Here is a 26,989-nt window from a genome sequence, read left to right as displayed (position 1 = left end):
GACAAAAAGTGCATAAATAAAATAAAATGTTAGCAACCAATGAAGTCTAGCTATTTGTAAAACAGTATGTGGAGCAATATGTAATTATAAGGATTTCACGTGACATCATTATGTTGTGTCACGTGACATACAATATTTTTTAGCATATCCAAAATAAATAACAATAAGAGTCAAACAGTGAATAAACAAGGAGATGCTAAAAAATGCAGCTGATATAGCTTCCAGTTCAAACACAATAGAAATGGACAAAAGTTTTGCCCAATGTAATCTGGATGCTCTATGCATCCTATACGTATAAATACTGTAGAAACAGCACCAGTGTGATAGTATTCTGAACATGATGAGAATATGTCGTCTAAACATGGCAAACATCTGTGAGGACATGAGTGTTTGTTCAGACAGCATGTTTCCACTGTTCAGCACAAACAGAGGAAGCGTCTCTACATGCATATGAAAGCATGAACCTGCTGCTGTTTAAACACACACAATGTTAATGCGTGTTTGTGTGCGTGTGATTTCCTGCGGCACGACTGAACTTTCCAGTGCAAACGCCAGACAATGTCATTTCACTATAGCTTCAGACTAAATCAATAATGCATTTATGGAATAAAAAATGCAATGTAATTATATTTGTAATTATTATTTAAGGAATTGTTCATGTCTGGAGCACAAACACTGCAGGACGATGTGCACACTCACACTTTACTATTAAAGGTTTGAGCACATCTCTAACATCAAGTATAGATGCTAGTAATAGTGATGCATGATTTTGCAAACACTACAAATAAAAAAAAAGTACATACAGTACTACAGTCCATAAAACAATTAAAATTAAATAAAAATACAACTGCATACTTCCAAAAAATAAAATGTACTATTAATGGTATAAATATTAAAACAAAACAAAACAAATAAAATAAAATACTACTGCATACTTCCAAAAAATAAAAAAAATGTAAAATTAAATTAAATTAAATTAAATTAAATTAAATTAAATTAAATTAAATTAAATTAAATTAAATGTATTATTAATGGTATACATACTATTAAAACAATACAAAACAAAGCAAACAAATAAAATAAAATAAAATAATGAAATATTAGAGGTTAGTGTTAGAGCTTATAACAAACACATTAACAAATAAAAAATATAAATTTAAAATAAAATAATATTATTCCATACTATTAAAAATAAAACACTATATATTGCCTTTAAAATAAAAAATATATATTATATTAAAATAAAAAATAAAATAAATAATATTTTAGACAGGTTTTAGAGGTTGTAACTAACACGACTAACACTAATATGAGCACTAGTCATAGTGATGCTTGCCTTAGCATAGCACAAATGAAAAAAAAAGTACTATGCATAACTGAAATAAAATAAATGTAAAAAATAAAAAAAAATAGTACCTTCCAATTAAATCCCGCATACTATTTTTTACGGTTACAGGCTATCATTAGAGGTTTCATCACATAACTAACACTAATATGAGCATAGTGACACTTGATTTAGCAAATAGCACAAACAAAAAATGGCCTTCAAATATTCCTGGAACATAAAACGTCAATAACAATGCTTTCATGTCCACCGACTGCAGAAGTACAAGCGTGTTTGTGAAACAACAGCGAGGTCCAGGAAAACGGCGGGAGGCTGCAGCCGCTCTCGCTCTCCAGCACCTTCTATCAACAGGAAACATCTTTTCACAGGCCAGGAAGTGTCACTGTCTAATTGGCATGGTGTGATTCAACGAGAGCGGTTTTCTCAGCCAATGGGAGGGTGGTTATTTTGAGCGGCGGTATAAAAGCCGAAGCGCTCGCCGATCTCACAGCACACGCCGGCGGTGAGCTCACAGGAACGGCAGACCTCTGCTGAGTTACACCGCCGCTCTGAGTCACTTCACAAGCACTTGCTGTAAACGCAGGGCAGAAAAACTGACTCACAAAACACACAGATGTTCTCATGGCCGCTGAACCGCTGTCATTCACCTACAGCGTGGAGAGACCATCCTTTGGCCCGCTGAACGAAAGGAAACTTACCATTAACCATTACGTTCTGACCATTTCATTTAGTACAGAAGACTCTGCATTGGCCAGATTGTAATAAACAGTACAATTAATTTATACTTCTGTGTGTTTGTTTCAAATGGTAGTGGAATTGGTAAAAACGGTACAATTGTGAAATATTATTTTAATTTAAAATAACTGGTTTCTATGTGAATATGTTTTAAAATGTAATTTATTCCTGTGATCAAACCTGAATTTTCTTCAGTGTCACATGGCCCTTCAGAAATCATTCTAATATGCTGATTTGCTGCTCAAGAAACATTTCTGATTATTATCAATGTTGAAAACACTTGTGCTACTTTATATATTTTGTGGAAACTGTGATACATTTCATTTTTAGGATTCTTTGATGAATATAAAAAAGATTTTTTTTTTTAAATAGAAATCTTTTGCAACATTATAAATGTCTTTACTGTCAGTATTTATCGATTTAATGTATCCTTGATGAATAAAATTATTTAAAAAAAAAAAACACCAAACTTTTGAACAATAATGTATATACTGCATACTGCTAAAATAGTAGTATGGCTGAATGACATTTATATTTAAAGGATTAGTTCACTCAAAATAAAAATGTTATCATCTTTTACTCGCCCTCATGTTCTTCCAAACTTTCTTGACTTTTTTCTTCAGCAGAAAACAAAACATTTTTAAATCGCATTCAAAAATTCAACTATCCCTTTAAGGCCTTCATAACTAATCAAGTACTTTATAAAAAGGTGGTCAGGCTACATGAATGAGGTCATGTGGTTTACTTTTTAAACGTAGGTCTGTGATAACATCACCTTGTAAGCGAAAAGGCTACAATTGACTCGTGGCATTATAGTCAATTAAGCTTTTGGAATTGACTTGGCGTCTCGTATGTGGGGCATTTCAGAATGGTACAATTATGTGTCAGCATCTTCCTGTCATTTATGCAAGGGCAATGCATAGCTACAGGTCCAAATATATCCCCAGCCCGTTCCTTTATGGGAGCAAAAGAGCCGAACGGCCTCGGCATGCTGGTGGAATTCTGTAATTAGCACACGTCGCTCCGGAGACAAAAGGACTGCTGAGGGTCAGGAAGGAGAACAATCCTACAGCCGGAGCACATTCCAAGAAAAGCCCAGCGCGTAGGAATCACGGATACCTATGACTCCTTCACACCAGACTGCGACACGGTGAGTCACCTCGGCTAAAAGGGGACGATGGCATAAACGCCGTGTTCGGAAAATGCACGGTCACCTAGAAAGCAGGTTGAATGGTGATTGTCTGACTGTTCATCCAAAAAAGGAAAAAAAAAAAAATAATAATAAAAAAAATTGAATAATAATAATAATAATTTTATTTATTTAAAAAATTAAATTAAAATAAAATGTTATTTTTGAATAAAAAAAAAAAAATCACTATTTATTCCAAACCCGTGTTACTTTCTTCTGTGGAACACAAAAATATATTTTCCCTTTTAGGATATTCAAAAACAATTAAAACTATTTACTTACAAGTTTGGAACTGAAATCTCTGGTATATTTGTGCTTTTTGCTTCATTTTGGTTTAGATTTGCCAGCCAACAGCTTTGGTTCATATATGTATGAAAGACGCATCAAGTACTTCTCATAAAATTAATATATTTTCTTCCAAAAATCATCAATTTAACAGTATTTTTACAGAAAAATTACATATAATATCATTTTAAATTATTTGCAATTTTACGCAATTGCATGCAAAATTATTTGCCTTACCAATTATTTGTAATTGGTACTATAACTTACAATTAACAGGTTTTTACACTAGTATTTTTACAGTATTTTTCTGTAAAATTACAAACATTTACATACAGTGTAGCTTTGTGTTTTGTGTCTGGTTCTCATATAAAGCTAAAATATGACTTGTAATATAATGCAGCAGTCATTTTGGTGATTTTCTGCTAAAGAAACATTTCTGATTATTATCAATGTTGAAAACAGTTGTGCTGCTTCATATTTTTATGGACTTTTTGATAAATGCAAAGTTCAAAAGAAGCATTTATTCGAAACAGAAATCTTTTGTAACATTATAAATGTCTTTACTGCCTCTTTTGATCAGTTTGGGCAATATTTATGATACTTTTATGGTGCTTTTTTTGTCTTTTCTGGAGGTTGCTGGGATAAATCACAGTCCAAGTTCAATGTAATCTCAATTCATGTTCCACAGACAATAATGTGAACAAACAGCAAGTGGTGACAAAAGTCTTCGTTTTAGGTTGAACTATCCCTTTAAAACCATTGAAAAACAACCAAAAATGTGTCCTTACTAGTTTGGAACTGATATCTACAGTATATTTTTGCCCTTTGCTGCATTTAGCTCCACATGTACGAATCCCTCCGAGACGTCTGAAGTACTTCTCATAAAATTATTAATACGTGAGCAAACACAAGACAGAAAGAGTTCACCTTTAAATACACACGTTCAGGATGTTCCTCTGTTAGTCTTTGAGTGGGTGGCCTGATATTTAAAGGAACGCATGCTCACTTTACATCCATTTTCTCTCCTGGTGGTCGTATCGTGAGGACGTACAGTAATGTGTGTGCTTGGGAAACGGCCGATCGAGTCTTTTCCATCTTAAAGTTAGAAGGAAAGTTCCTTAAACTTTGGGTTTGCTAGATCAGAACAATCCCCCACCAACCCGTCATTAGTGGGATTGGAGTTACGCGCCACACCCAAGCGAGATGTTTCCGGCGCGCTCTAAAAATGGCCGTCTGATGATGGGGTCGGCATAGAATAAGCGAGGGGTACCTTGTGTTTTGGTATTCGGATGTTTATTAAGCCACATGCACACAGGAAAGTGAATCACACGCTCATCTTTGTGGCTTCGTTCAATGCCAACATTTTTACACACGCTGTAAAAACCGTCCCGGGCCACCCTCAACGCCCACACCGAGCCACAGAGCTGCCCTCATTACAGATGGGAAATATGTAAATCAGCAAACAAAGAGTGCAGAAATATCATGCGTGAGATCTCTGTTTGCATAGAGACAACTGAGAAAGCATGAATCTGCTTCTCAGATGTTTCTACTTAAAAGATGCATCACTAGTTCATCTTATCCTATTAAACAATTAAAAACACAATCTGTCTCATGAAAAGCATGAAGTTCTGTGATGGTTTATACTGGTAAGTCAGCCAAAAATTACAATTTGCTTAAAATGTAGTCGCCCTTAGGCCATCCAAGATGTGGATGAGTTTGTTTCTTCATCAGATTTGTAGAAATGTAGCATTGCATCACTCGCTCACCAATGGATGCTCTGCAGTGAATGGGTGCCGTCAGAATGAGAGTCCAAACAGCTGATAAAAACATCACAATAATCCACACCACTCCAGTCCATCAGTAAATGTCTTATGAAGCCAAAAGCTGCGTCAGGCCAAAACCAGGTCAGGTTCATAATCCATAATAATGCTTCCTCTAGTGAAAAAGTCCATATTCCATTGTCTCTCAGATCAAAATTTGTTTAGAGCTGTTTTGACTTGTAACCGGTGCTTGATCTGTGCAGATTTCTCTCCTGATTCAGACCAGACCACGTTTTCATTGGAGAAAGGAATATTATGGATAATGGACTCATATTTTAGCCAGAAGCAATGGTTTGAAGTAAAAAAAAACGTCTTAATGGATTTGTTTCTTACAAATGCACAACTTTTGGCTTCACAAGACATTAACTGATGGACTGGAGTGGTGTGGATTACTTGTGGATTATTGTGATGTTTTTATCACCTGTTTGGACTCTCATTCTGACGGCACCCATTCACTGCAGAGCATCAATTGCTGAGACACTGATGCAATGCTACATTTCTCCAAATCTGATGAAGAAACAAACTCATCCACATTTTGAATGGCCTGAGGTTGAGGACATTTTCAGCCCAAAAATACTCAATATGAACTCAAGCATTTCTCATCAAATTCTTTCAAGACCAAATTGCTGCAAAGAGGTTAACACCTAAATGAAACATAACCCAGATAGCAAAATTGCTGTGGCCCAGATCCGGCCCACACTTGACACTTTCATCTGGCCCACATACCGTATGGAATGATGGCACTTGGGCGGTCCGCTCCTGTTTGCCAGATTTGGGCCACAATTAAGCCATAGCAATGCCGCATGTCAGCCGTAAAAAAAACAAATGAAGCAGAACTGGCCCACATCTGGCCCAGACACCAAAATTGCTGTGGCCCAGATCCGGCCCACACTTGACACTTTCATCTGGCCCACATACCGCGTGGAATGATGGCACTTGGGCGGTCCGCTCCTGTTTGCCAGATTTGGGCCACAATTAAGCCATAGCAATGCCGCATGTCAGCCGTAAACAAAACAAATGAAGCAGAACTGGCCCACATCTGGCCCAGAAACCAAAATTGCTGTGGCCCAGATCCGGCCCACACTTGACACTTTCATCTGGCCCACATACCGCGTGGAATGATGGCACTTGGGCGGTCCGCTCCTGTTTGCCAGATTTGGGCCACAATTAAGCCATAGCAATGCCGCATGTCAGCCGTAAACAAAACAAATGAAGCAGAACTGGCCCACATCTGGCCCAGACACCAAAATTGCTGTGGCCCAGATCCGGCCCACACTTGACACTTTCATCTGGCCCACATACCGCGTGGAATGATGGCACTTGGGCGGTCCGCTCCTGTTTGCCAGATTTGGGCCACAATTAAGCCATAGCAATGCCGCATGTCAGCCGTAAACAAAACAAATGAAGCAGAACTGGCCCACATCTGGCCCAGACACCAAAATTGCTGTGGCCCAGATCCGGCCCACACTTGACGTTTTCATCTGGCCCACATACCGCGTGGAATGATGGCACTTGGGCGGTCCGCTCCTGTTTGCCAGATTTGGGCCACAATTAAGCCATAGCAATGCCGCATGTCAGCCGTAAAAAAAAAACAAATGAAGCAGAACTGGCCAAGTGTGGGCCGGATCTGGGCCACAGCAATTTTGGTGTCTGGGCCAGATGTGGGCCAGTTCTGCTTCATTTGTTTTGTTTATGGCTGACATGCGGCATTGCTTTGGCCTAATTGTGGCCCAAATCTGGCAAACAGGAGCGGACCGCCCAAGTGCCATCATTCCACACGGTATGTGGGCCAGATGAAAATGTCAAGTGTGGGCCAGATCTGGGCCACAGCAATTTTGGTGTCTGGGCCAGTTGTGGGCCAGTTCTGCTTCATTTGTTTTGTTTACGGCTGACATGCGGCATTGCTATGGCTTAATTGTGGCCCAAATCTGGCAAACAGGAGCGGACCGCCCAAGTGCCATCATTCCACGCGGTATGTGGGCCAGATGAAAACGTCAAGTGTGGGCCGGATCTGGGCCACAGCAATTTTGGTGTCTGGGCCAGATGTGGGCCAGTTCTGCTTCATTTGTTTTGTTTATGGCTGACATGCGGCATTGCTTTGGCCTAATTGTGGCCCAAATCTGGCAAACAGGAGCGGACCGCCCAAGTGCCATCATTCCACGCGGTATGTGGGCCAGATGAAAATGTCAAGTGTGGGCCAGATCTGGGCCACAGCAATTTTGGTGTCTGGGCCAGATGTGGGCCAGTTCTGCTTCATTTGTTTTGTTTACGGCTGACATGCGGCATTGCTATGGCTTAATTGTGGCCCAAATCTGGCAAACAGGAGCGGACCGCCCAAGTGCCATCATTCCACGCGGTATGTGGGCCAGATGAAAACGTAAAGTGTGGGCCGGATCTGGGCCACAGCAATTTTGGTGTCTGGGCCAGATGTGGGCCAGTTCTGCTTCATTTGTTTTGTTTACGGCTGACATGCGGCATTGCTTTGGCCTAATTGTGGCCCAAATCTGGCAAACAGGAGCGGACCGCCCAAGTGCCATCATTCCACGCGGTATGTGGGCCAGATGAACATTATGGCACTTAAGGCAGTCCACTCCTGCTTGCCAGATTTGGGCCACAATTAAGCCATAGCAATGCCACATGTAACCCAACAACAAACCAAATAAACCACACCTGGCCACAGTTGATTTTTATACAAACCCTGGTCTTTCCCAACATTCCTCATGCAGCATGGAATGGTGGCACTTTTGCAATGCACTCCTGTTTGCAGATCTGCTCCACAAGTAGGCCAGTTGTTCAGCCGCATGTTAGCCAAGAATTACATAAATAAACCATAACTGTGTGTTTTTGTGTGTGCATGCTGTGCCATATCATTGACACTAAGAGATATAAACTAAAGAGAAATTTAAAAATGCCCCCTTTTTATGTTAAGAGAAGTTACAACAGATGATTTAAACACATTTCTGAAAACATTTGCATTATTTATTAATATTGTCAAAGAACAACCAAGTGCAAGTTTCCATTTTCAAAACTGGAAAGCAATCTAAAAAAAAAAAATAGCAATAATAATAAAAACACAAAATATGTGCATATAAAGCATCTTAGAACTAAACAAAAAACAAAACAAAACATGTTTCCAGTTGGTCATCCAAAAAAAAACAGACAACGCAGAAGTAAACACACTAGAAGACATTGGCAAATGGAGCCATCCAAAATTAAAGAATTTGACCACCTTGGCTGGCCCATCTGCGTCATCATGGCAATCTTGCAAGCCTTTATTGGATACACACAAAAACAAAATACACTGTTGAATGCTGATTTTACAATAGTGTTTTAATAGCAATAGCACATTAATACTGAATGGGGAAAAAATGGACTGGAACTACCAGTGTATTAAACAGTTTGGTAACTCTAAGGCCTTAATTGTTAACATTAATTAATGTATTAACTAGTATTAACTAACATGAACTGCATTATTTATTAAGCTTTTTTAATGTTACAGTCATTCACTGTTTGTTCATGTTAGTTCAACCATAAGTTTATCAAGCGACGAGAATACTTTTTGTGCGCAAAAAAACAAACAAAAATAACGACTTTATTCCACTATTCATTTTCGGCTGCTTGTTGTTTTTGTTTTATCGAGTCAGGCAGAGTACATCAAAATGATTATCTGTGATCATTTCATTTACAATAACTGCTTTGGGTGCGAGTGATCTAATATTTAGGAGCCCAAGCTTTAAAAATAGTTTTTGTTCGTTTATTTTGTGTTTTTCTGGTTTAATCACGGTCAGATTTTTTCTAGATCCTGCATTAAATTTATATTTAGACCTCGCTATTCGGGGAACAGACACAGTCTGTATAGATTGGACAACGCAAGTACTTCTATCTTTTAAGTGGGTAGAACAAAAGTCCTCATGGCAGTTATTTGAGAGCTGGCTTACTAGTCAGATGGAGCGTAGCGTCCTGGAGATGTTGTCCGACAGGATCCCACTCCGACTCTGCTGGGGTGCAGGTCATCAGCACGGAAAAGCCTAGGACGCTCCCAGAAAAGATTCCAATTATTAACAAAGAGCAGTTTCTGTTCTTTACACCATGACAATAACCATTCGTTTAAAGCAAACAGTCTACTGAACCTTTCGTTTCCTTGTCGATACGTGGGAAGCAGTCCTAACACGATGATCGTCGCCGCGGGCGATGTGCTGCGTACCGTCTCGATCAGGCTCCTGTAGTCCCTCTTCAGTGTCTCCATCTGCCGCAGCTTGATGTCGTTTGTCCCCGCGTGCAGCACGACAGCACCGATGTTCTCGTTGCCCTTCAGGATCGCGGGTAAACATTCGCAGAAACATTGAGAACACGAGCACCGGGGAAACAGTTAGTGTGCACTCTACCTTCAGCTGACGTAGCACGGACGTGCCGGACGATGGAGCCTCCGACGATCACAGCATCGCGTTCCGTCTCGCGGAGGGGGGCGAAGCGGTTTCGGGTGGAGATGAAGGACATCTGGGAAGATCGCATTCTGGGTGCACAGGGTCTGTGCAGAGAAACACACGGAGTAGAGGTAGACTAACAAATCTAAGATCAGATTCAATCTCTTTTAGTAGTGACACAATGTCATCATGGTCAGAGTTTGAGGCCAAACAAGTAATAATGTTAGTCGAACGATTTTGGAAAATAATCTAAATGTGTTTTTTATTTAAAAATTATTTTTTTTACTTTTTTTTTTTTTTTACTAATAGTGTGATTTAATATACTAGTTGTTTAAGCTCTTTATCTTCTGTATTATTCAACAAAGACAAGCAATAAATCATTGTATAATATGGCTGGGAACTGGGAATCTTTAGTCACCTCATGATCATGATTGAGTCACCTCAAAAAAATGTTTTGATGGAATTACATACTGTATGTATTTATAAGAACTGTTTAAAAATAATAATTACACTTTAAAGTTTTAAGTTTTACACTTTAAATTACACTTTTAAATTGTAGCTTATATAAACGAACAAAACAAAAAAAAAATTCCTTGATACTTTTTTATTTTGTACCACATGAAATGTATCAGCAGCTTACCTTAATGGTGACAGTGAACTCTAAACTGTAGCATTTTATTTCCACCAGCAGTTTTCTGTAGCAAATCACATCAATGTGTTATTAAGGTGAAAAACATCCTGACTCAAAACATTAAATGAAAAAAAAAAAAAAAAAAGCAGGCAAACTAATTTTAAAATTACTAGGGTATACTAAAAATGTGAAATACATAGAGTAATAATACCTGAACCAACTTGCTCAATAATATCTATTAGGCTATTGTTACTTTGTAATCATCTCAAAAAAGCTATTATTTTAAGAAAAAGCATGTAGTAATTTGTGCATTATTGCTAGTTAACGAAAAATGCTGTCACAAAGTAATAAAACTAGTGCAGTTACTGCAGTATTACTGTATGCCCAATGTATAAACATGAATGAAAAATTACACTATAGGCTATTATATATACATTTTTCATTGTTGTGCCAAAATAAGACAAGAGTTAAATACTTTCACCGTGCAGAACTGACTGAAGGTTGGCAAGATCGGAGCAACATGAGCAAATCTAAATGTATTGGCGCGCCGTTCAATCGATACTTGTTCATTTCGCATTCGATAACCATAATAGATCTAGCTTAGAGCTATAAACTGCCAAAATAATGTTACTTCGAAATTAGAAGTTATTCCATTAACTCATACAACATGGATATAACGAAGCAATCGCTAAGAAAATATAAATGTATCGATCTTACCTTGATTGATTGTTTGTTGTATTCGTCCTCCCTCCAACCGACAATCCTTCTGGTTTCGAGCGCCTTTTTCGCGCCTTACGGCTGTTTAAATTTAAAGGGCCGAATCAGTTTGATTTTTTTTTTTCAAAGACAACTTCAAATGCAGTAAATATTTTGTTATAAACAAAATAGAGATCGTATCTCTAATAAATAAGTAAGCTGAAGCAAAAAAAAGTGAATTTTTTTTCATGAATGCAGGGGGCTGAAAAAGTTAATTATCAAAATAATAATATTTTCTCACAAGAGCTTTGTCGTTCATTTAATCGTATTTCATCAATTATAATGTCAATTAAAATTATATATTTTTTATCTTTAAGAAAGATTATTTATAGCCTAAAAATGACAGTTGTATAAATGTAAATTATATTAAGCCAGAAATGTGGGCGTGAGACACACGCAATTCAACCAGTTCACACGCTGTGTATTTCTCACGCTGAAAAGGCAATGCCAACCGGGGGCGATTTCGGATACAGCCAAAGTGACGTTTCCTGCTGCCAGCACGTATAGCCAACATAGATGCGCGAACAAAGTTGACGGAACATTCTCGGCCACTGTACGTTCGTTACTAGGCAACCAACAACATCGCGCGAACACACGTCCTGATGGAGATAGGTTTGAACAAAACCAAAACTAGAAACAGGTTGGCTCTGGACGGAACACTGTCATCCATTATGACAGTGAAAATGTCTGGGAGCCCCCTACCCCTGTTATCAAGGCATCAAAATGTGCAACAAACACTTACAACACAAAACACATTTCATAAGCTGGAGTGTGTACTCTTGAGCAATTTGTTATATTTTTGTAATTTGTGTATATTTGTCATTTTGAAATATAACATTAAAGAGTATTTTTAATGTGATGAATTGCTCTGTCATTTATCAGATTTACCAATTGTTATAATTTCAATTTGTGCTGGTTAATTATGAACAATGGGTAAAATTGGGGCTCCATTAGGGCTCCTCCCCTAACCGCATCAAGATTTTGATCAAACTTGAGAACCCTGAATGTAATAAAATTAAATGTTTATTTATTTATTTAAAATATGTTTATTTCATTTTTTAAATATTATTTTTTTAATATATTTTCAATATTTGAATATTTTAATTGGATTATTTTTAAATATTTGAATATTTTAAGGGGGTTTCAAATATTACCCTTTGTGGGGTCACTTGAGACACATAGGAACAGTGAATCACAACCTTTTTGACTTCAATGTCTCCTTATAGTCCTATTCTCCACAACAAATCCAGTACATTTGTTATAAAAATAGCCAAATAATAAGAAATATCTTGATTGACTAATTTGTCATAATTTTAACTCATCTTGAGGCCTCATTGGAAGTTTATCCGTGTCTGCTTTAGAAGTTAGGCCTATATGACACTGCTAGCAAGATAAGCAAGGTTTCACCGAGTAGGCTACAACATGTTCCTGGCTCAACATCTTTATTGATCCTGGAACAGCATTCATATCGACCAATTAGAATTGAAGTTTGAAGTTATGCCAAGTTTAGGCTTTCAACCATGCTTCTAGATCAGTGTTATTATCATTTCCCTCTGATTGTAGGGTTAGGGTTAGGACTATTTTTATGGACAGGAATGATGTTCCAAGATCAACAAAAATATGTTGATACAGTACTTGGCAAAATCATTGTGCCCCAAGCTTTGCACAAACAGCAACTAAAGTATCTTCTTGCACATCCCAAAACCATAAAAAACTCTTCATAAGTTTGAACTTAGACACTTGAACTTTTCGAGACACTCTACCTACAAAACATATGTCAGCAATAGCATATATGTTATAGATGTAAGTACATGTAGCCTCACATCCAGCCTAAGGACATGTCCACCAAAACGTTTTTAGCCAGCCGAAAATGCTAGGCAATCTACTGAAAACGCCTAGCTGTGGGCGATTGAAAGTGTTTTGGCAGTGCAGCGTTTTTGTTGTTGTTTTTTTTTTTTTTTTTTTTTTTGAGACGCTTTGTTGCTATACAGAATATCCGTAGCACAGTTTACTTGTAACTGATTTCGCTGATAATTTGTATAATAATAATGTTTGTATAGTACGGATGTCATATGGTATAGACACGTATGTTCGGAAACCAGAAATATAATTTTTCCATCTACTCTGCTATTTGATGTTGTACAGAAAGAATGTTGTGACATTTGGTCGGTGTGGTATTTTTCCCGCCCCTCCTCCATTGTGATTGGACGGTCTGGTAGAAAGTGACAGTAATGAGTGTTTTAACCAAAGTTTAACATTCTTTAACTCTCGCCGATCTATAAAAAACGCTGAGTGTTCAGCGCTTTATAGCCATAAAAATGCATGGCGTTTTAAAAACGCGGCACTCCCATTGAAAACAATTGAATAAACACACCAGTCGCGTGAAAAAAAAACACATTGGTGGACACGACACACAGCCTAAGTGCCTGCTGCATCTATACCAAAAAAATATTGTTAAATGTTGTTAAAAAAAAATTCAAGGCAGTTTCAAAGTCTGTCCTTTTTAAGCTAAATTAGCTATTGTCAGAAGTGTTGCATCTAAGCCAGAAATGGACTTACCACGTAGGTTTACATTTTTGGGGGGCATATTTCGAATGTGGGCCAAGTTAGACTTACACCCTGATTAGCCAATGCTGACTGTGCCGTATATTTTCCAAATGTGGCCCAAATTTGCAACATTATATGTGGGCCACTTTTGGCTCACATCCAGATGAGCCAGTGGTCACTGAGCCATATATTTGCCAAACCTGGCCCAGATGTGTTATAAGATAACTGGGCCACATTAGCAACATTATATGTGGGCCACTTTTGGCTCACATCCAGATGAGCCAGTGGTCACTGAGCCATATATTTGCCAAACCTGGCCCAGATGTGTTATAAGATAACTGGGCCACATTAGCAACATTATATGTGGGCCACTTTTGGCTCACATCCAGATGAGCCAGTGGTCACTGAGCCATATATTTGCCAAACCTGGCCCAGATGTGTTATAAGATAACTGGGCCACATTAGCAACATTATATGTGGGCCACTTTTGGCTCACATCCTGATGAGCCAGTGGTCACTCAGCCATATATTTGCCAAACCTGGCCCAGATGTGTTATAAGATAACTGGGCCACATTTTCAACATTATATGTGGGCCACTTTTGGTTCACATCCTGATGAGCCAGTGGTCACTCAGCCATATCTTTGCCAAACCTGGCCCAGATGTGTTATAAGATAACTGGGCCACATTTGCAACATTATATGTGGGCCACTTTTGGCTCACATCCAGGTGAGCCAGTGGTCACTGAGCCATATCTTTGCCAAACCTGGCCCAGATGTGTTATAAGATAACTGGGCCACATTTGCAACATTATATGTGGGCCACTTTTGGCTCACATCCAGATGAGCCAGTGGTCACTGAGCCATATCTTTGCCAAACCTGGCCCAGATGTGTTTTAAGATAACTGGGCCACATTTTCAACATTATATCTGGGCCATTTTTGGCTCACATCCAGATGAGCCAGTGGTCACTTAGCCATATCTTTGCCAAACCTGGCCCAGATGTGTTATAAGATAACTGGGCCACATTAGCAACATTATATGTGGGCCACTTTTGGCTCACATCCAGATGAGCCAGTGGTCACTGTGCCATATCTTTGCCAAACCTGGCCCAGATGTGTTATAAGATAACTGGGCCACATTTGCAACATTATATGTGGGCCACTTTTGGCTCACATCCAGATGAGCCAGTGCCACTGTGCCATATATTTGCCAAACCTGGCAAAGATATGTTTTAAGATAACTGGGCCACATTTGCGACATTATATGTGGGCCACTTTTGGCTCACATCCAGATGAGCCAGTGGTCACTGAGCCATATCTTTGCCAAACCTGGCCCAGATGTGTTTTAAGATAACTGGGCCACATTTTCAACATTATATGTGGGCCATTTTTGGCTCACATCCAGATGAGCCAGTGGTCACTGAGCCATATCTTTGCCAAACCTGGCCCAGATGTGTTATAAGATAACTGGGCCACATTAGCAACATTATATGTGGGCCACTTTTGGCTCACATCCAGATGAGCCAGTGGTCACTTAGCCATATCTTTGCCAAACCTGGCCCAGATGTGTTATAAGATAACTGGGCCACATTTTCAATATTATATGTGGGCCACTTTTGGCTCACATCCAGATGAGCCAGTGGTCACCGAGCCATATCTTTGCCAAACCTGGCCCAGATGTGTTATAAGATAACTGGGCCACATTTGCAACATTATATTTGGGCCACTTTTGGCTCACATCCAGATGAGCCAGTGCCACTGTGCCATATATTTGCCAAACCTGGCAAAGATATGTTTTAAGATAACTGGGCCACATTTGCGACATTATATGTGGGCCACTTTTGGCTCACATCCAGATGAGCCAGTGGTCACCGAGCCATATCTTTGCCAAACCTGGCCCAGATGTGTTATAAGATAACTGGGCCACATTTGCAACATTATATTTGGGCCACTTTTGGCTCACATCCAGATGAGCCAGTGGTCACTGAGCCATATCTTTGCCAAACCTGGCCCAAATGTGTGTTAAGATAACTGGGCCACATTTTCAACATTATATGTGGGCCATTTTTGGCTCACATCCAGATGAGCCAGGGGTCACTGAGCCATATATTTGCCAAACCTGTCCCAGATGTGTTATAAGATAACTGGGCCACATTTTCAACATTATATGTGGGCCATTTTTGGCTCACATCCAGATGAGCCAGTGGTCACTTAGCCATATCTTTGCCAAACCTGGCCCAGATGTGTTATAAGATAACTGGGCCACATTAGCAACATTATATGTGGGCCACTTTTGGCTCACATCCAGATGAGCCAGTGGTCACTGTGCCATATCTTTGCCAAACCTGGCCCAGATGTGTTATAAGATAACTGGGCCACATTTGCAACATTATATGTGGGCCACTTTTGGCTCACATCCAGATGAGCCAGTGCCACTGTGCCATATATTTGCCAAACCTGGCAAAGATATGTTTTAAGATAACTGGGCCACATTTGCGACATTATATGTGGGCCACTTTTGGCTCACATCCAGATGAGCCAGTATTCACTGAGCCATATCTTTGCCAAACCGGGCCCAGATATGTTTTGAGATAACTGGGCCACATTTTCAGGATTATATGTGGGCCACTTTTGGCTCACATCCAGATGAGCCAGTGCCACTGTGCCATATCTTTGCCCAACCTGGCCCAGATATGTTTTAAGATAATTGGGCCACATTTGCTGAAACATATGTGGGCCATATTTGGTTTACATCCAGATTAGTCATTGTCAATTGTGCCACGTTTTTGCCATAGGTGGCCCACATTTGGTTTGTCATATTTGGGCCATGTTTATTATCTATCATATGGGCCACTTTAGGCTCAGATTCAGATTACACATTGTCATGAGTGCCGCATCTTTGCCTAAAATGGCCCAGATGTGATTTACATTTTTTGGGCCATATTTGCCATTTTACATGTGGGCCACTTCAGGCTCAGACACATTTGATGCGGGCCATAAGAAGGCCACCAGTGCCGCATCAATGCCTGAAGTGGCCCACATCCGTCTGCTATCTGGGAACTGAACTCCACTATATGCACGATCAATAACATTTTCCTCTGAGCTTTCACAGACACAAAGTAACAGAAAGAGAGAAATGGAGTCAGAATCAGAATTCTGATGTTTCTGTTAAAAAAAAAAGTCAGACTCAGCAGTTCAGATGCTCAGGAGCCGTTGAGGTGAGATGGAAATATCTGACAGTATCAGGTGAAACCTCAAGAGTTCCAAAGCTTCTTGTTAGTCAGTGCTTTTTTAAATCTTTAAGTCTGAAGACAATGTATGAAACCAGTTGAGTCATCCTTTGGGCCGTGTAAGTGTGTGAGCAGGGAACACTGCAGCTGTTTTGCAATCACAAACTTTCTCTACCGCTTCCTCTGAGCAGCACTTCTGAAAGTACACATATGAGTGTCATGCAGCCAACGTTAAACCGCACAGCGTGCCACTGAGCATCCATCTATCGCCAACGAGCACACTACAGTCTTAAAAAGGTCACAAAAAGGGTTTTACAACCCAAAGCCTTTGAAGAATCATTGCAGAGGATCACTAGAATTACCGCTCATAGGTTTAATAATGAAACCAGTCCTCTAAAAGTATTGAAGTTCAGTTTGTGCCTCGTCCTGCAGGGTTTAAACTCCTTGAATCACGCGTGTGTCTTGTTGAGAAGCTATTCGACTCAAAAACAGCTAAAAAAAAAAAGAAGACGAATGTGCTGAAAAAAGTACATTATTTACTTAACTAAAAATTATTTTTAAATTTCTATTAAATATTACAAATAATGAAAAAAAACAGCAAGTACACTGTATTTTTTTATTTTTTGTAAATAGACTATTACATAATTTTTTTACAGGAAAATACAATTTGAATCTCTCCATTTTAAAATGTGTTACTGCTCCTTTGTAATTAGGCTCATGGTGAAATTTACTAGCAATTTCGGTAACACTTTATTTTAAGGTGTCTTGTTACACATTACATGTACTTACTATTATAATAGCAATACATTTTGCATAATTACATGCAAGTAACCCTAATCCTAACCATATAGTAAGTATACATGTAGTTAATTAATTTTACTCAGTACTTAAATGTATAATTACACTGTAACAAGGACTTTCAAATAAAGTGTAACCACAATTTCTGAGTTAAAGTAGTGTCTACACCCATTTTTTTCAGTGTAATACTGAATCAAATTATATATCCTGAGGTAGAAAAACTGAAATGCTATTCCAATAATCTTTATATACATCATTTTTTTACAATATAAGGTGCTGCAAGGAACCAGTTTAAGTTTAAGTCACAAATGTAAAGTTCACATGAATAAATATAAAATCTCAGCTCATGTTATGAGTCACATGAGAAGATATCGAGGGCGTGTAAACGGTTAGTTCTCAGTATTCATCATGAACTCAAATGGACTCTACAGTACGTCTCATTCACACACAAGAAGGCCCGTAGCTCGGTCCTGTTCTTCAGTTGAAAAAATGTGTTTGATTTAGGTGCAAACAACAGAAATGAATGATCCACGTCTTTCTCCTGGACAAACGGTCCACACGCATTCTCCACAATGGATCTTTTTACTGACCGTTTGATGCATATTGCACACAAAAACTGGAAAGGATTTCTTGAAAATCACAAGCTCCAATCAGATCCACCTGCAATGCAACTTCCAGGAGTCAAAGTGCACATTTGTACTGGTCCATTGGCTGAAAAGTTTAAGTTTAGCATATGTAACTTATACTGTGATGCTATTAAAAACATATATTTCTCATCAAAAGCATGGTTAATACTGGTCAGGGGTGGTTTTGGTGATTGCCATGTTGCTTGCAAGCTTAAAAAGTCTGAATAAAAATTTGATTATATGTATATTCATATTTACTATTACAACATTCATTTTTATCACTCCTCAACAAATACTGTAAGCTTTTTGCACAAAAGGAGCAACATGAAGAGGGAATGCATCAGTATATTTAAAGCAAAAAAGCATTTGAAAACCAGAAAAAAAGAAGGTATTTTGTAACTTTAAGAACTACAATACCATGAAGCATTGCAAACAAAATAATCAAAATAAAAACTCTGGATAAAACTATTGATTTACAGATGTTGATGTATGTATAACAATATACTTTTAAAGTTTATTGAAAAACATGTATATGATCAAATGCGATCATCAGGCTTTTGAGGAACATTAGTTCATCTGTTAGCCATCATTATATGTTTTTTTATCATCAAACTAAGCATTTCATATCATCTTACTAAGACACATTATTGGAGATACAGAGAGACGACTATATTTATATGCATTTTATGCAAGTATCTGCTATGCTGTTATAAAGACCTCATTGACTTAAATTATTCATCTTTTTAGCCATATAAATATCAGCATCTGCACCAAACTGAATATTGTTTGCTCAGTTTGGGCCTCTGAATAAAACTGATGTTTCTATTTAAAGAAATAAACAAAAAAATCAAGCTATTATTTTGTATGTCAGACTTTACAGGGTTAAAAATATTATTGAAAATGAATGAATGTGATTTTTACTTCCAGAACCAGACTGTTGGACTCTACAGATGCTTTATCTGTTCTTGTGCTGCCACAGAGAATGATGGGAAATATAGTTTTGTTGTAGTATTTCACCTCATATACAGTAGTAGCTATAAGTAGCACTGTTTGGCAAGCTTGATTGTTCAAACACAAAATATGAGGAACTGAATTGTACCATCAACACTGACAATAAAAACGTATTTATGACCCATAACAATCTGCTTCCACCTGATATGACCGTATCATCCTCACATAACAGGTACCTGATATTTCCCTCTTTCAATCTCTTTTCCTCTCTCTCTGACTACACGGGTTTCAAAACTGTCATACTAAGAGTCTGACACACGTGCTTTCACGAATATCTGAAATATCTCACAATGAAGGATAAAACAAGTGGAATCTTCTCCATTCTCAACATCCGCCTGAAAGTAAAACACACGGAAGATGATAAACCTGAATGAAAACACACGTAAATTTCTTCTGGAAAAAGTTCAAGCGTAAACACTGACAGATGGAGCAGGTTAAGAGAAAAGACGTGTGTGAGCTTTTGTTTTGGGCGGCAGAGTAAAACTATGGCAACTGAGGAGAGAAACTCCACGCAGCTGTTCATGCATGTGCATGTGAGGGATTTCATTATCACGTGTCTGCAGGCACGACGTAGAGCAGATGTGTGAAGAGTCTTTCCCAGGTTGCTTTTCAAAAGGCCCCTTTGGCGTCACTGTTGCAGCATGACAGCTCTTTACACATCTGACTAACATCATCAACCCAGAACCTGTCACTTATGAAAAAACAGACTAACTGTCATGTAATCTATAGATATTAAAATGAAAATGCCACATTAGCAGTGGTTGTGCATTACCTTGATACACTATTTGTGTCTGTCATTTTCAAGAAATGAAACAAATGAAAATAAATGACAGATTAGGTTTGCCATAAACATCAGGCAATTCTGCATATAACGATTAGATAAAATTCAAAGTTAAATGCAAAATTAAAAGTTAACACATTCTTGTAAATTACATTTTAAGTTCTAAAGATAACCATGAGCATACATTACTTAATCATACAGTGGGGGAAAAAAATTATTTGATCCTCTGCTGATTTTGTACGTTTGCTCACTGGCAAAGAAATGATCAGTCTATAATTTTAATGGTAGGTTCATTTGAACAGTGAGAGACAAAAAAATCCAGAAAAACGCATTTCAAAAAAGTTATAAATTGATTTGCATTTTAATGAGTCAAATAAGTATTTGACCCCTTCGCAAAACATGACTTAGTACTTGGTGGCAAAACCCTTGTTGTCAGTCACAGAGGTCAGACGTTTCTTGTAGCTGGCCACCAGGTTTGCACACATCTCAGGAGGGATTTTGTCCCACTCCTCTTTGCAGATACTCTCCAAGTCATAAAGGTTTCGAGACTGACGTATGGCAACTCGAACCTTCAGCTCCTTCCACAGATCTTCTATGGGATTAAGGTCTGGAGACTGACTAGGGCACTCCAGGACTTTAATGTGCTTCTTCTTGAGCCACTCCTTTGTTGCCTTGGCCGTGTGTTTTGGGTCATTTTCATGCTGGAAAACCCATCCACGACCCATTTTCAATGCCCTGGCCCTGATGGTACATGGCCCCGTCCATCGTCCCTTGGATGCGGTGCAGTTGTCCTGTCCCCTTAGCAGAAAAACACCCCCAAAGCATAATGTTTCCACCTCCATGTTTGACGTGGGGATGGTGTTCTTGGGGTCATAGGCAGCATTCCTCCTCCTCCAAACATGGCGAGTTGAGTTGATGCCAAAGAGCTGGATTTTGGTCTCATCTGACCACAACACTTTCACCCAGTTCTCCTCTGAATCATTGGCAAACTTCAGACGGGCTGTACATGTGCTTTCTTGAGCAGGGGGACCTTGCGGGCGCTGCAGGATTTCAGTCCTTCACGGCGTAGTGTGTTACCAATTGTTTTCTTGGTGACTATGGTCCCAGCTGCCTTGAGATCATTGACAAGATCCTCCCGTGTAGTTCTGGACTGATTCCTCACCGTTGTCATGATCATTGAAACTCCACGAGGTGAGATCTTGCAAGGAACCCCAGACCGAGGGAGATTGACAGTTATTTTGTGCTTCTTCCATTTGCTAATAATCGCACCAACTGTTGTCACGTTCTCACCAAGCTGCTTGGCGATGGTCTTGTAGCCCATTCCAGCCTTGAGTAGGTCTACAATCTTATCCCTGACATCCTTGGACAGCTCTTTGGTCTTGGCCATGGTGGAGAGTTTGGAATCTGATTGATTGATTGCTTCTGTGGACAGATGTCTTTTATACAGGTAACAAACTGAGATTAGGAGCAATCCCTTTAAGAGAATAATCTCAGCTCCTTACCTCTGTCTTTCGGGATGAGACGTTAAACCGAGGTCCTGACTCTCTGTGGTCACTAAAAATCCCATGGCACTTCTCGTAAAGAGTAGAGGTGTAACCCCGGTGTCCTGGACAAATTCCCTCCACTGGCCCTTGTCAATCATGGCCTCCCAATAATTCCCATCCACTTGATTGGCTCTATTGGCTCTCTCCTCTCCACCTGTAGCTGGTGTGTGGTGAGCGCACTGGCGCCGTTGTGCTGTGGCTGCTCTCAAGTGGATGCTGCACACTGGTGCTGGTTGAGGAGAGAAACCCATATGATTGTAAAGCGCTTTGGGTGTACAACAATACACAATAAAGCGCTATATAAATGCCTCATTCATTCATTCATTACCTGTATAAAAGACACCTGGGAGCCAGAAGTCTTGCTGATTGATAGGGGATCAAATACTTATTTCACTCATTAAAATACAAATCAATTTATAACTTTTTTTAAATGTGTTTTTCTGGATTTTTTTGTTGTTATTCTGTCTCTCACTGTTCAAATAAACCATTAAAATTATAGACTGACCATTTCTTTGTCAGTGGGCAAACGTACAAAATCAACAGGGGATCAAATATTTTTTTTTCCCCCACTGTACATTAATCCAAATGCATCTGTAATATATTCATTTAAAACTTAAAACTGTTATTAAATCAGCAGGAATCATTTGCATATTTTAAAATAAATTTTAAAACTGAAAACTATTCTGTTATTAACTTAATAAATAAATACATATTTAATACTATAAAAACATTCTTGTAAATGACATCTAAAGATAACAATGATGCTAGTGATCTTATGTTAATTAATCAAATTAATCTAGTGATCCTAAAATGTCCATAATATATTAATTAAAAAATGTTTTTAAGATTTTAAGCTTATTCTTTTTAAATATTGTTACAAATTAAGTTTATATTAATTTAGTTAATTAATTAAAATGGTTTATTTACTATTATTATCATATGTACAATTAAAAACAATAATAGATATTATTTACAGAGCAATATAAAAAAATGTACACACACATCTACATTTTTCCCATAAATTAAGCTTGTATTAAACCTTGCAGCATCGATGTAGCTGCTAAATACGTTCATTATAATCTGTGTGAAACAATTAATCAGTTTAGTTTAGTCGCAGGTTCATCTGAAGTGATGTGAAAAACACAAAAATGTAAATAATTGTGCTGCATGATCCATTAACATCCATAGAGAAAACACATAAAACAACAGAAAATATGCAGATTATTTCACTTGCTACGAAGTTCCGGAAACTCTCAAAGATTTAATGTGATTGATTAGTTCTTCCTCGGATGCATTCATGATATCAGTCTGGTATCTTGAAAACACAACTTGTTTCCATGAAAGCCGTTTAAAAACCTGTGCTTCTGATTATCAAATTAGAGCTTCTTAGATCAAAAAGCTTGCAGTTTTGCATGCATGCATCAAACATTGTTAAATATTGTGTGCATATGCATCAGTGAACAGTTTGAGACCAGCTCTTTGTAAACAGATAATGATAAGAGCAATGTTAAAGGAAATACACAAGGCACTATTCGTTAAAGACGTGCATCTGGAAACTATTATAAAAGTAGGAAAAGCACCTATTATGAAGCAATTGTAGTGATGCAACAATATTTCTGCAGTGCCACTGACCCGAATCAAATCACAGCTACACTCACTCGTTTGTGCATTGGGACCGAATTCTCCATTCAATCTGTATGTAAATGTTATTGATGTGAGTGTGTATGTGTATTGCACGGGCTTCCTTACAGGGTGGTATATGAGCATAACCCTTCTCACCACACAAACCGCTACTCAACCTCAACAACAACCTCCTTCCTCCTGTTCACGCCCGTCCTCTCGTAAACACTCCCACTCAGGAACAAAAACAACTAACCAAACTAACTGTAAAATTATGATATTATAAAGCAGAGGTGCTCGACTGGGGGGGTCACGACCCGACAACGTGGTCTGTTATGGAGGCAAAAATTAAAAAAAACAATATACATAGTTTAGGTCGGCACCTTTTAAATGGGTGCAGAAACACGTCCCATTTCTTATATTGTTGATGTCAATGATTATTGCGTCCCATGTGAACATGGAAAGGTTTGAACCCATACTAAACTCAGATCTGTGAGAACTGAAAGATTGAGGTGGTTCCTCTAACAGGAGCATTTCATTCATTCAGTTTCCCTCATTTTATCTCACTTCCATATCAGCCTGATAGTACTAAACAGTGATTAAACTGAAAATGTGCTCACCTTTAGGACATCCAAACTGTAGATGAGTTTGTTGTAGCATTCCATCACTTCCTCTTCAGTGAATGGGTGCCGTCAGTGGTGTGGATTATTGTGATGTTTTTATCAGCTGTTTGGACTCTCATTCTGACGGCACCCATTCACTTCCATTGCTGAGCAAGTGATGGAATGCTACATTTCTACAAATCTGTTCCCATACAGAAACAAATTCATCTACATTTTGGTTGAATGATTCCTTTGACAAACCCAATGATTCAATTTCCTGTTGACTTCAATGATCTCCCAAATACGTCTGGAAATTGTATGTTCATTCTAACGTGGAGATGATTTGTTGCAGGGTTAGTTCATTTGTAAATGCATTTCAGGAGTGAAGTCATGACCTCTGAGGGCCCTCAGGTGGAACAGAGACACACTGAGGCTCATTTCAAAATGAAAGGTGACAGAGGCATTCGGTGATTCATATATTTTTGTCAGCGATCACCATGGATCAGTGCAAAAATGAAAGTGCTGTCATTATTTACTCAACTTTAAGTCAGTCCAACTCATATTACCCTTTTATGGTGGTTTTTATTGGGGGGATTTTGGAGCTTGACAGCATCTCGTCATTTTAAGCTATAAAAAGAGCTACGTAACGAGTGTTCAGAAAACGTCAGCTTTCATGATGCATGGAAAAAATAATAGCATACAGATCTGAAACAATATCAGGGTGAGAAAACATCTGTTTATTTTTGTGAAAACTATTCCTTTAAGGATGCGATTTCAGTGTGACATTAAACACACAAAAAAAGGCCGTGCATGAATGCATGTGGTGTTAATGCAGATTTTGTAGAGAGACGAGCAACGCATGAGTGAAAATGAAAACAGAGAATATGAACGCATGTTTAACGGGACTTTTTCCCCTTTTGAACGTTTCCGTATCTTTTGAAAGCAGATGAACGGCTCAGGTTGGGACAGGAAATGGTTAAGGTATGAAACTCCAGCAAAACCCCCCTTTCATTCCTCTGATGCTATTCTCAGAGTCTAATGACAATGCAAACGAACAACTGATTAGTTCACATTACGAGTATTACTACAACGAGAGTAAACCTGGCAAATGTTCAGCCTGCCATCTGATTCTTCACACACAAACCTTGTTTATTTGATTCAAAATTTATTTGAGTTATGCAAGAAGGTATGCTCTTCGTTTAATCTGCACCACCGGTCAAAAGTTTGGAATAATAAAAATTTTGAAATGTAATTTATTCCTGTGATCAAAGCTGTATTTTCAGCATCATTACTCCAGTCTTCAGCGTCACATGATCTTCAGAAATCATTATAATATACTGATTTGCTGCTCAAGAAACTTTTTTTTTTGATAAAAACTGCTCAAAAAGCTTTTTATCAATGTTGAAAACAACTTTTGCTGCTTAATATTTTTGTGAAACCATGATTAATGAGCATTTTATTTTAAATAAAAATCTTTTGTAATATTATAAATGTCTTTACTGTCACTTTTGATCAATTTAATGCAACTTAACAAAAGTATTAAGTTTAATGCAATTTAGCAAAAGTATTAAGCATCATAAAATGTTTTGTTAATAATATATTAACATCCTTCATAAACAAAAACTTTCGACTCGCAGAGAAATAAGTGAGATTTTAAAGATGCTTCAGTGCTGATTTTCTCTCTTACGGGTCACAGGTAGAGCAGGTCTCTAAGACAGCTGCTCTGTAACTGGAGGGGACACATCGCTCAGTTTAGGGATCAGACACTCTTATCTGTTGACTGCACAAAGACGGACAAAATCGCACCCTAAGCTGGAAGAAGTTGTCCAGACTTGCACCGTCACTCACTTAAACAACAACAACAAAAGAGATGCTTAATGCAGACGAGTGCCTGGTGCTTGTGACACACTCTATCCCTGGGCCGGGGTCATGCTCTAGCAGCCCTTGACAGCTCCACTGATTAGCACACAAGCCTGGAGGTGATGAAGGGTCACCTAGAGAGACAGGAGGAGATGGACAGTCAAGGTTAAGGAGGACAGAGGTTATGACACAACCTCCTCCAGGCCATATGTCCTTCTCAGACTGACCAATAGCCCGCCTGACCTTTCACCTCAGGTTCACACTGTCTCTTTCACCACAAAATCATTCCATCAGAATGATGAGGAATCAACATTCTAGAGTGGAAGCATTCCTTTTCCCGAAGGTGTGATGTTGCCAGACAACCAGCGTTACAATGTAAAACAAACAAAGACTGGATGTGAGATGATGTCAGATGATTACATCACTACTGAGAAGTGAGGAGTGGGAGCGGCCAATTGGAACAGCGGTTACGTCAGACACACCCCCTCACATTGACTGAAACCAGTTTTGTAATAATAATAATGTATATAATCATAATTATGCAATGTATTCATATACAAATATGACAAATATAGACAAAATGATAGAATGATGGACGGATGGATGGATGGATGGAACGAAGGATGGATGGAATGATGGATGGAACAATAGATAGAATGATAAAACAATGGATGGAGCAATAAACAGAATGGTAAAATGATGGATGGATGGAACAGTAGATAGAATGATAAAACGATAGATAGATAGATAGATAGATAGATAGATAGATAGATAGATAGATAGATAGATAGATAGATAGATAGATAGATAGATAGATAGATAGATAGATAGATAGATAGATAGATAGATAGATAGATAGATAGATAGATAGATAGATAGATTGATAGATGAACTCTAAGTCTCGTGAGTCACAGTGGATCAGTCATAATATTTTCCTCAGTGAAGGAAATTTGAACCCACCCGATCAACACAAGTCCTTTAATCACTGCAGGTCAAGCAGTTCAAACCCCAAAGCAGCTGCGCGAGATCGAATTGAGATCATTCTCTGTACGATCCGCATTCAGGCTAAACCTACACACTGTGACAGAGTCGAGTCCCAAACTATGCACCTACTGTTTCAAGGTGCGCTTGAAATGCAATACATCTTAATTACCTGCTTGTGAGCCTTTCGGGTGTCTTTCAAAT

General features: G+C 38.5%; 1 protein-coding gene and 1 long non-coding RNA gene across 4 annotated transcripts in view; both read right to left on the bottom strand.

The window, feature by feature from the left end:
* The window catches only part of LOC306881095 (ceramide synthase 2-like), a 385,605-nt gene that overhangs the window by 67,738 nt on the left and 290,878 nt on the right, over positions 1 to 26,989 (bottom strand). The gene's annotated exons all lie outside the window — the stretch shown is intronic.
* LOC306880805 lies at positions 8,272 to 11,218 on the bottom strand. Its single transcript, XR_013785105.1, has 4 exons — positions 11,147 to 11,218; positions 10,439 to 10,493; positions 9,313 to 9,902; positions 8,272 to 8,644 (listed from the first exon to the last, which is right to left on the bottom strand). It is a non-coding gene; the product is annotated as an uncharacterized lncRNA (long non-coding RNA).

Source organism: Barbus barbus, assembly GCF_936440315.1.
Source record: "Barbus barbus genome assembly, chromosome: 15".
NCBI classification, from domain to species: Eukaryota; Metazoa; Chordata; class Actinopteri; order Cypriniformes; family Cyprinidae; genus Barbus; species Barbus barbus.
Note: the sequence above shows the minus strand (reverse complement) of the source record. Positions and strands in the feature narration are given on the sequence as shown.